An 11,724-nucleotide genomic window follows, 5' to 3' on the forward strand; every position below is an offset into this window, starting at 1 on the left:
AACACTCTTTCCTTTGCATCATGACAGTTGAACACAGTGGAGAAAATTATCCAACAACAGAAAGAGAAATGCTTAGTTTTGTGTATGGAGCAACATACTTTAGTGTTGCCTTTATGGAATAAAGTTCAAGGTAGTGACTGGCCACACTGTTTTGAAGTGGTTACTAAGTTTGAAGGACCCATCCAGTACACTGAAGAGATGGGGATTGAAGCTCAGTGAACTTGTATATGAAGTAATCCACGGATCACAGAAGAAGTATAGAAATGCAGAGAGACAGGTAAAGCAGGAAAATAGCCATAGTACAAGCACTTTGTAATGACCTTGTGCAGTAACAAACAGCCAGAGCCGATGAGGAGTGTAAATAGTACAACAGGCAACAGCACTTTACAATGCATGGCAGATTACTATGTAGAGAAATGAAATTAGGACCACAGGTGATTGTGCCAGCAGAGTTGAAGCAAGAAATACTTGAAATGCATGATCACATCTTATTGGGCCATGGAGGATGCTGGATGAAGAACGGCAGGAAAGTACTAGCGGATGGGAAGGATGAATGATATTGATTAGGAAGTCAGAAATTGTGTGGAATGTGTGCAGTGTGAAGATTTGAATTGGAAGCAGATACAATAGTAATGCACAGATTGCCAGCAGCAACTGAACCATTTAGTTTCACTGGGGTGGACGTGTTAGGACCATTCAACCAAACACCAGCAGGTAATCTTTTTGTATGGACAGTTTTTCTTGTTACATCAAGATGATGCCAATGCTGGACCAACAGGCAGTCACAATTGCACAGGTGTTGATTAATAGGTGGATATTGACATCTGGGAAGCTGGAGACAATTATGGACCAGGGGGCAAACTACATGTCAGACCTAATGCAAGAGTTGTATCAGCTATTAAAAATATAAAAGTTAGCTAATCCCACCTAACGGAGGGATGTTATGAGTTCATAGGACAATTGGAAAGATGTTTAATTACACATGAATCCACACCATTTGGATTGGGGCATGTATTTACTCTTCACAGTGAGTGCATGTAACTAACGGGCACATGCTAGGACACAACTGTCATCATTCAGGGTGATGTCTGGTATGAAGATACCATTGCCATTTGATGTGATTAGACAGCAAGATGCAGGAGTTGAGAGCCGATCTGAGAATTTTCAAGAACAGTGAGGTGAGTGTGGAGAAAGGTCCGACCAGCAAATACTAATGCATAAGGCATAAATACATAAAATACTATAGCATTCGAAAATCAGGAAGAGGCACTAAAGTGAGTGGCAATGTTACCTCAATATAAAGCAACCAAATAGTTGATGTTATCAAGTCCCTATACTTGAAAAGAAGAACAAAGAAGTTTGAAACATGGTAATATGACCCTTTCCAAGTAATTGAAACCACATCACTCATAAATGTAAAGATGAAGAAGCTGACAAGACCAACAACTGTGTATGTTGGCCATCTACAACCGTTCAGGAGTGAGCCGTAAGCAGTTCCATGAGAGGTATAAATAAAAGTCAGCAAAAGTCGAAGAAGAAGTGGGAGGGTGAGTGCCAAGAGGTGGTGGTCTAGATGTATTGAGGCAAAGTAGTAATTGAAATGTATTGTTTTCTGTGATTTATTGACATTTCTCTTTTGTGTATCGTATAGGGCATTATCATTGATTTGAGTAGTATAGTTGTGTGTTTGTGATAAGGTAGGATTTATTGTTAGAATGTGCTGTTTGGAGACAGCAGGTTTCTGGGGGGAGGGGAGGTAGTATTGATCCCTGATCTCAGATTGCCGTATGGATAAAATGAGAGAAAATAAGAATGCTAATTTTGGCAGTGCTGTAGCTCTTCTACAGTCGGTGGAGTGGGCTCGCTGCAAAATGATCACTTGGACAGAGGAATTCTATTTCCCAGGCAACCATACAGATTGAACAAAACAGCAAAGGCCATAATGTTAGCAGAGGAAAATAAAAAAACTATGGGGTGGCATTCCATGCAGATTGTGAACTTGGAAAGCAGCATGTTAAACAACTCACACACTTTGAAAACTTATTAAAGTCACGGATTACACCAGAGCCATGGCTAGCACTCTCAATTGGTATCTGGAAGCAGTACAAACACAGATGCAAGTACTACATGCGAGAGTAATGATGAAAAATCTATTGCAATTACCCGGAGATATTATCTGGGAAATGAGGGTGGAGATAATGAACTTGCAAGAAGCTGGTCATCAAGCACTGCACAGGCAGTTAAGTGCATTCTTGCTGTCACCTGAGCAATATCTGAAAAGGTTGAGGAAGTAGATAGCAAAATTATTGTCGAAATACACTTAGTGGCAGAGCCGAGCAGCCAGAACTTGCCGTTTTATAGCAAAGCACAGTTACTATGATGAATAATGAAAACAAAATTAATCTCTTTTTGAGTGAAGAGATCAGAGTAATATGTGTAGAAACAAAATTTTTACCTAATAGTTTTCTTAAAATTTTGCAAGTATTTCATGGCTGCCACACCACCATTTCAGCACAGGCAGCAAAATTTGACAAGCAGTACAGCCACGGCAAAGCTGAGCTCAATGCAGAATGCAGGGAGCATGTCTGCAGCACCAAAATAGTTAAAGCTGTGACAACTAGATATATGTCTGCCATTTTCAACAGGCAACATGTAAACTGAAATTTTAGAAACATTGCCGAATTTCCTAACAGGACAAGAATTGTTCCACAAATTTACTGCTATGTGGTGTACTTATTACCGACAAACAATCTGTCCTCTTTGTAACAATACCCATATGTATAGCGTTAGTGTTTCCTCAAAATCAGTTTGCCTTTTATGAGTTGGCAATGAGTATTTAGTGCACACAAACTGTCCGAAGGAATGTGACAAAGTTACAGTGAGTTAGGTGTAAACATATACCACCTAGCAGCAATAGTGTTAAGCAAAGAAGAGTGTGATCCTGTGCTTTGAACTGTAATAAAGGGTGCTATCACCTACTGAAAAAAATAAGTAGTTAAGATATTCTCTTCTGTGCAGTATGTAAAATGTATTAATTGTTAAACATGTTTCATATTAAGAATCTGTTAAATATAAAACAAAGAACTGATTAATATTGTAAAAATTATTATATATTCAAAGAGAAAGGGATATGAGTAATTCGCTGTGACTGAAGTTAGGGGGAGAATGAGACAGGGCACTAGGCAATCCCACCTTTTTGTCAGTTCTTAGAATCGTAGTTATGATGTTTGTCTTTAAGAGTCATGGTGGAAACTTGTGTTCATAAATGTGTCAGCGGAGTTTATAGTGCCCGAAACAACTGTCTTAATAATACCATGCGTGATGAAGCTGTATGTCATCTATGTGGATTAATTGTGGATGTTTCTGCATATAAGGAAAAGTCAGAATTACAATGGTGGTACGGACATCGAAAGCGTTCTAATGAATGCTGGCTGGTATTTCATACTAAGTATGCAGCAGATTGTATATTATACAAGTTATTTTCAAGAGCCACAGGTGACAGGTGCAACTGTTTTTGATGGAGTGTTCCCCACAGCAACTGAACATTTAAGTATTTTCATTCTGAGTGTTATTAGAATTGGAACAAGTTTAACAGCAGGCATTACTGAAATTTAAGTTAAGAGTGCCTCGATACACTATGATAAGCTATTTTTTTTTAAATTGTTTTCTTATTACCAGGACAGAGTGTTACATGTTTTTATTCACAAGGTACGTGTGATTCGAAGCCGTTACCTTCGAATAACATAATTTTCCATATTAGGCTGTCATAATAGCAAATGGAAAAGTAATTTCAAACATCAAAAGATGGTAATGAATCTTAAGGATAAATATTTAGCTTTCTCTCTTTTAAGTACCATCTAGTTGGGAACTACACCAAGAAGCTGACATCAAAAAGTAATGTGCCAGACACTATTATAAAGCATAGGCACTGCTGATAAAAATCAGTGAAAAAGTACATCTGTGTTTTTTTTTCCTCTCGTGTGATGAAACGCAAGCATTTTTCGAATACCACAAGAGGCTGCTAAAATTACATTCACCCAGTTTCATTATTTTCATATCATTACAATAAAGTGAAGCTGAGCTTACTTTTACACATTGTATTAACCAATAAATGTGTAGCCACTTTCAAATTAAAACCCAAATGCCAAAGAGTGCACTGAGCCTCCAGACCAATTCAGCTGTATAAGTAACTTCTGAATATTAATTACTTACACTAACAGTGCAAGTGAAGTGTTTTTCATGTTATTATGGCGTAAGTTCTTAAGAGCATAAAGATGCAAATATTCTGTGATTTTTTTTTTTTTTTTTTTTTTTTTTATGTTATGCTAAGGTCCCTCCAACAGTTAAAAGCTCAGATAGTACTCGCTCCTCTATGCAACCCAAAATTTCAATTAAACATATTTATTTGTGTGGTAGTTTGATAGCACAATTGTGTAATTAAATGGACTGCAATAAAATTTTTTACTGAGCCAACACAGCAAAAGATTGTTAGCACTCCAAAGACAGGTGCCACACGCTCAAATTCAGAACATTCCTATTTAGGAAAAGAAATAATTAATAGCAATGGAGCGACAGATCTCATCTTCCAGTGATTAAAAACTCAGTCAAGCAAAAAATTGTTTGTGATGCTAAAATATGTAGATACGAAATAACAGGAGACTTTTGACTATGAAAATACCATAAAGGACAAAAATACATCACAGGAAAACTATCAATAATTGCTTTCACCCCCCACGTGCAACCAAAGTGTCAATGTGCGATCCAAAAATATCCACTTACCTACAATCAATTAAGTATATTTTACATAGTCAGGTGAATAATACATGCAGTACAGTAGGTATTATCAACATGAAGCTACAAAGGAACACTGAACTTATGTTGTACATTGAAAGCAAGACAACTATCGGAATAGGTTACCAAAATTGCATCAGAAACTATTGAAAGAAATGCAGTCTAACTCATGTTCAGCACTGGGCTTGGTAGGCCACTCAGGTAACAAAATCCCTGCTAAAAGACCAGAAAGACACTACACAGGTAGAACCATTAGGTAGTACCGAAGCTGACCCTCTCACTTCACCTCAAGCATTTGTGACCAACTGACAGCATGCATGTTATGGCACAATATACATTTACCTTTCAGCTGCATGAAACTGCCCCATGCTTCGGGTTATCTCAAAAATTAAAGCTACAGTGGTATGCTTCTGATTAATAAACAAAATTTTCTGTTTTTCAGGAACATATGGTAGTGCACAGTTTCATGCTAGATCAATCCATATTTCAAGACCAGCTACAGGTGTAAGTGCTTCACAGTATCTTCACTCAGCTCAACAATGTCGACAACACACACAAATTACTACAGCACCTTAGCTATTAGAAACAGCTTAGTTTTTACAATCGGTACATCATTAAATACTCTCCATCAGTTTAAATCTCGAACATCAACAGCAACTGGTTAATTCAGTGCCAAACTGCAATTATATGGTAGCACTAACCACTCTGAAGAGAATACAAGATCCACCTTGATGGTTCCAACTTCAAAGAAAATTCCTTAGTCCAATCTTAGTGTGATACAACACAGCGCACACTACTGTTCCAAGACATTCTTTAGCCACTTCTAGTACTGTGTTCCTGTACCTTGTCCATTCCTTTTCCACTGACTGTAATTGACTACATTCAACTAACTGGTACCTTCCTGAGATCACTGTTATGTACTTGTGCCTGATTTCCTCATCCTGAAGTTTCTCCCCTCTTATCCTCCTACATATGGACCTGACCTCCTGCACTTTAGGCCTCACAATACCAATTTCACTGCAGATAAATAGTGATCAGTGTCATCAAAGAATCCCCTGAATACATGTGTGTCCCTCACAGCCTTCCTGATCTGTTATTATATAGTCAATGACAGATCTGGTTCCCCTGCCTTCCCAAGTATACTGGTGAATGTTCTTATGTTTGAAAAAGGAGTTTGTGATTACTAAGCCCATACTGGCACAGAAATCCAAGAGTTGCTTCCTGTTCCTGTTGGCCTCCATATCCTCTCCAAATTTACCCATAACCTTTTCATACCCTTCTGTTCGATTTCCAATCCTGGCATTAAAATCACCCATGAGCAGAACTCTGTCCTTGTCCTTTACTCTAACAACTACATCACTGAGTGCATCATAAAAACTATCCATCTTATCTTGATCTGTCCCTTCACAATGCGAATATACAGACACAATCCTAATTTTCTTGCTAGACACTGTCAAATCTATCCACATCAGTCATTCGTTTACACACCTTATTGCAACTACACTGGGTTCCATTTCTTTCCTGATGTAAAGCCCTACACCAAATTGTGCTATTTCTGATTTGACTCCTGACAGGTAGCCCCTGTATTCTCCCACTTCCTCTTCTTTCTCACCCCTTACCCGAATGTCACTAACAGCTAAAACGTCCAACCCCATCTTACTTGCAGCCTCTGCCAGCTCTACCTTCTTCCCAGAGTAACCCCCGTTGATATTTTAGCTCCTCATCTCGTTACCATTCGTTTGCCAAGTCGTATCTTAGGAGTCCCCGGTGTGTCAATTAGAGGTGGGACTCCGTCACCTCCAAAGGTCCGAGGCATTTTGCTCTGATTGTTGCCAGCATCATATTTAAAGTATCAGGGAAGCAGGTTGCTAGCCTTACTTGCCCCAGGTCCCATGAGTTTTACCCCTGACGGTTGAGGGACTAACCGGTGGATTTGGTAGTCTTTGCAGTCTGAGCACAAAGGTGACCGCGACTCAGAAAATGTCTGAGAAGCCCAGCCTTATTCCAAAGTAGCTGGTATCCCGACTGTCAGGGTCACTTACTTGGCCCCTCATACATTGCCTGATAGTTATCTATAGAAATACATGCACCTGACGAGGACATGTACAACTTGGTAATTTTACAGCTGTGAAAGTATATTTATACAATCAATAGAACATTTTATCTTTTCTACTATTCTTTTCATTAATCTTATGTTTGGAACTGCAGTTAACCATTAGATCTAACGTGGAGAAGTATGACGTGTAAGTGAGAGAAATGAAGAGGTAGACTGCTAGTAACTTGCCCATGCAGTCTCAAACAAAGGAACTGTAAAACAGTACCTACCAGGGTATATATGCAGCCAAGAAAAAAGTCCCAGATTTCCCAGTTAAAAATACTTTTTTCACAGTGAAAACACACTGCTTTCTGTGTTTGGTGAAAATATACTTTCCCTTGAAGATGTACAACTTATGAATCCTTTGAATGATATTGGTTTTCTATACCAATGTAGAAAATTACACTTCCAGCAAAAAAAATAACATGTTTTGGAAAGATCCGTAATGCATGACAACATATACACTGCATATTTTGGTATTACAAAAGAATAAATATGAATTAGACAAAACATCACATGTAGTTTCCGAATACCGAGCATCAAAATACCGGAAGTGCAAGGTCCATGTTATGATATGGAAACAGAATCCACTCCGTAGAACTCCAAGTGACTTGGCATAGAACTACGAATTCGGGAAAATATGACAATATGTATTCTTGCTTTGCAGAATACCACTATTAGATTTTTTTTCCATCAAGAAAAGCTAAGCTTTCATATGTAATATTGGTCGTCAAATGTTTAGCTGTTTTTCTGAGGGTGTGGTTAGGCAAGGTTCTAATACCATGGCTGAATTTTTCTGACAAGCACGATTATAAATTTCACTGCTGTGCGCCAAACATTTTGTGCGTTATCTAGCTGAATAGATGATGATGATGATGATGATAAGTGTTTTAGGGTGCACAACAACGAGGTTATCAGCGACCATTCCCAAAAGAAATGTTGACGAGTGCAGCCAAGATCTGTTAAACAAGGATCAATTCAGAGCCGATCTTTGCGAGAATTGTAAATGTTCAAATTTAAAGACTGGACATAGAACATCAAAACAGGTAGATAAAACTAAAAATAAAATAGCAGTACAAAACAGGTAAAAATAATTAACGGTGGCTGCGTGACCACTTACAAATAATGGGTGACCAAACCACTTTACAGCACATTAAGATCTCAATCCCAATATTTTGGGAAGAAGTCCAGATATCACACAAAAACTTAAAACTCTAGCGATACTCACCTCATTATTAGTTAAAATAGAGGACAGGTCTAGTGGGAAACTGAAATCTTCCCTCAAACCCACATAAAAAACACACTCAGTGAAAGTATGTCGTATCGACAGCTATGTCCCACATGTCTGACACGTTGGTGGATACTCACGACGTAACAGAAAACCATGTGTCGACAGACAATGTCCTATTCTAAGCCGGGTAAGGGCTACTTCCTCAGCTCGTCGTTGTCGGAAGGAGGTAAGCCACAGTCGGACAGAATCCTTCACTGCTCGTAACTTCTTATCCTTCACTTCCAGTCACTGAGCCTCCCACCAACACATGACCTTCCGAGTCACGAATGATGTTATTGCCTGCAGGGGGACGGATCACCGAGCAGGAGGTGAGATGGAACAAGCCTCCTTGGCAGCCGTGTCTGCAAGTTCATTTCCAGGAATCCCTATGTGCCCTGGAACCCAGCAGAAAATTACATCCTTACCCTCCTTTTGCAAGAGCAGGAGTGCGACCTGCACTTCTTGCACCATCCGATCTGCTGGGTACATCTGTTCAAGAGCGTGTAGAGCACTTTGGGAATCTGAGCAGATGATGAATTTTGTGCCATGATGTCACACATGCTCTAATGCTTGCAGAATAGCAAACAGTTCTGCATAGTAAACTGAGAACTGCTCTGGGAGCCCTATCCTACGGACAGTATCAGGAAACACAGCAGAGCAGCCCATAAAATCCCCGTTTAGACCCATCCGTGTAAACAGTAACAAAATCTGAATGCATGCTCCGTCGAGCATGTGAAATTTCTCAAGTACTCACCTTGCACACACTTTTTTTTAAAGGTTAATTATACTTTTTTCCATCATTGTTTAATAATAATAATTACTAAAATAAATATGAAAAACTAACATTGAATCTGGGTCTTTTTCCTTTTTTATCATTTGTTACCCTAGCAGATACATTCAACACAAATGCGTCAGTAAAATTTTAAATAATGGCTTAAATGGTTGGTCTGAGTCTCAAATTTTTCTAACTGGATGGTCCTCAAAGTGTTAAGTTTTGAATGTCTCTCAAATGTGCCATGATTTAATAAATTCATCACACATTCTCTCATAACATAATTTATCTTGAGAAAAGTAAATTTACTTTGAAAGCAACACTTCTCAAACCATCATTAGCGATGTTTTCCCCACAACCTGTTAGAAATGTAAACAGTTGTGATGAACATCACACTTAAAGCATTTTGTTGTTATGGAGTATTGAATGCTCTTCATCTTAAAGCCACTGATAAATTCTGCTGTCAACATGCACTATGTTTTGCATGTTTTAAATGGTGCATTTTCTCTTCGTCCAAAGTTTTATTTTGCTGTTATTCTTTTGTTTCATTGCTGCATTATTATTCTGTAGCATTGGGCTAAAGTAAAATTCTTTGTTAGATTATCAGTTTTTGCCATTAAAAATTATAGAAATTTAACTGAAAAGTAAAATAATGAAAAATTCCCAGAATTATAAAAAATTCCCAGGTTTTCCACAAATTTTTCCTAAACAAAGTTACCAGGTTTTTCCCAGGGCGTATACACCCTGTTGACAGACCCCTTGACCTAGTGTAATCAGATGAGTAATTCCAGTACAACTAACACCAACTGTCAGCTACAATCCACACATAGTTCACTCTACCTTACTCTGTGCATCACACTAAGACTGGCTTGTGTTTCACTATACTGGCTATACCTTTACAGGTTTCTTTAGGCTATTGATTACAGGGGAAATTTCTGTGTATCAAAAACGGATTAACTTAGTAAGAGCAAAAATTGTCCAACCATCATAGTGTTCCACTTAACCAGTACACAAGAACTTCACTAGTTTAGTTGTTTTCATATTTTTCATCCAAAGGCAAGTTTCCATTACAACAGGCATGTCTAGCCCCACCCCATACACTGAAGCACCACTTAACACCCTCTAGACAGCACAGCTACGGATTCCAAAACAAAACTTAAAATTATTACTAACAGACAAAATTTTAATCCTACAGGTGATTTCTTAAGTATATACAACCACCTTTTCCTCTGAGAGGTACCTTACAGATTTTTTACTATAAAACCTCATCAGTATTTACAGTAACCTGACACATTTTGCAGCTGACAGTTATCTATAATGTACTGTCTGAAAGAAACAGCATAAATATTCCATCAGATCTTGATAAGATTTCAATGTGATGTGAAGATTGGCAACTTACTTTAAATGTTCAGAAACGAAAATTGTGCACTTCACAAATAAAAAAACCTAGTATACTAAGACTATAATATCAATAGTCACAGTTGGAATCAGTCAACTACAAATAACTGAGTAACACTTTGTAGGGCTATGAAATGTATGATCACATAGGCTCCATTATGGGTAAAGCAGCTGGTAGACTTCTGTTTATTGGTAGAATACTGGGGAAGTGCATCAGTTTACAAAGGAGACTGCTTACAAATCACTCACGCAACTGGTTCTAGAATACTGCTCAAGTGTGTGGGATCCATAGCAAATAGTCCTAACGGGAATGGTCACAGGTTGGTTTTATCCATGGGAGAATGTCAGGACACTGAAGAAAGTAAACAGGAAGACACTAAGAAAAACATAAACTAGCGCAAGAAAACACTTCAAGACCTGGCTTTAAATGACAATTCTGGGAATACTGTTTAACCCCGCTTTTCCATTCCTGGGATTAACATTTTTCACACTGTTTATAACTATTATTCTCATCAAATATCCTGTCTTCAGAATGTTTATTTTCCAATAACTTTATAATTTTCCTATAATTTACACTTTTTTCATGGAGAAAAACTGATTTAAAATAATGCTGATCAATCAGCATTTTTAAATAGTATGCAGTTAAGTTTCTTTACGAAACAGCAGATCCAAACCAGTACACTGGTAGAAGTCTGAAAAGTTCGTGCCTTATCTCCTGCCGTTGCCAAGCTCCACTCGATGTGGTGGTTGATGGGAATACAAGGTTCGTACGAACAGAAATATCACGACGAATCACAACCATTTCCAAACTGTCTCTACTGTGCATGTGCAGCTTCATGATTGTTGCAATTGTCTTGACACCTTTCTCAAGCCATATTTAGCACACTTCATCTTTTGGGCAAGTTTAGAGCTAGTTGACACCTTTGCTCACTTTATGTGGCTCAAATGTTTGTGATTTAAACACAGCACCAGTTATGTATTTCTTCATGCTTAGCAAGACATGTTTCAAGAATTTATTCTTGTTACGTGCAATATTTGTGCAAGTAATTTTTTTTTATGTTTCACAAACAATGCGAGTGATACTTAGCATGTGTGGTTTTCAATGTAAGTAAGGAGGCACAGTACCTGATAATTTCAAAAAGACAACTATAGTGCAAGAGATGAAAAAGAAAACACATACAACCACCGCACAAAATACTTGTACACATATTTGTACTTAATAACGAATAAACTCTCTAAGCACTTGGTGCTCAGCAGGGAAAAATGCTTAACTGGTACAATGTTTAACAACTTAAATAATGAATGACAACTGCAGGCTTTCCAAAAACATCGATGTACATGAAATTAAGTCAAACGTGTCAACTTCCCAGACAGTTTTTCTTACACAATCCTTCATTA

General features: G+C 38.0%; 1 protein-coding gene across 1 annotated transcript in view; it reads right to left on the reverse strand.

Annotated features, from left to right (window-relative positions):
• Positions 1-11,724, reverse strand: part of LOC126235953 (esterase E4-like) — a 294,714-nt gene that overhangs the window by 171,956 nt on the left and 111,034 nt on the right. The gene's annotated exons all lie outside the window — the stretch shown is intronic.

Source organism: Schistocerca nitens, chromosome 2 (genome assembly GCF_023898315.1).
Source record: "Schistocerca nitens isolate TAMUIC-IGC-003100 chromosome 2, iqSchNite1.1, whole genome shotgun sequence".
NCBI lineage: Eukaryota > Metazoa > Arthropoda > Insecta > Orthoptera > Acrididae > Schistocerca > Schistocerca nitens.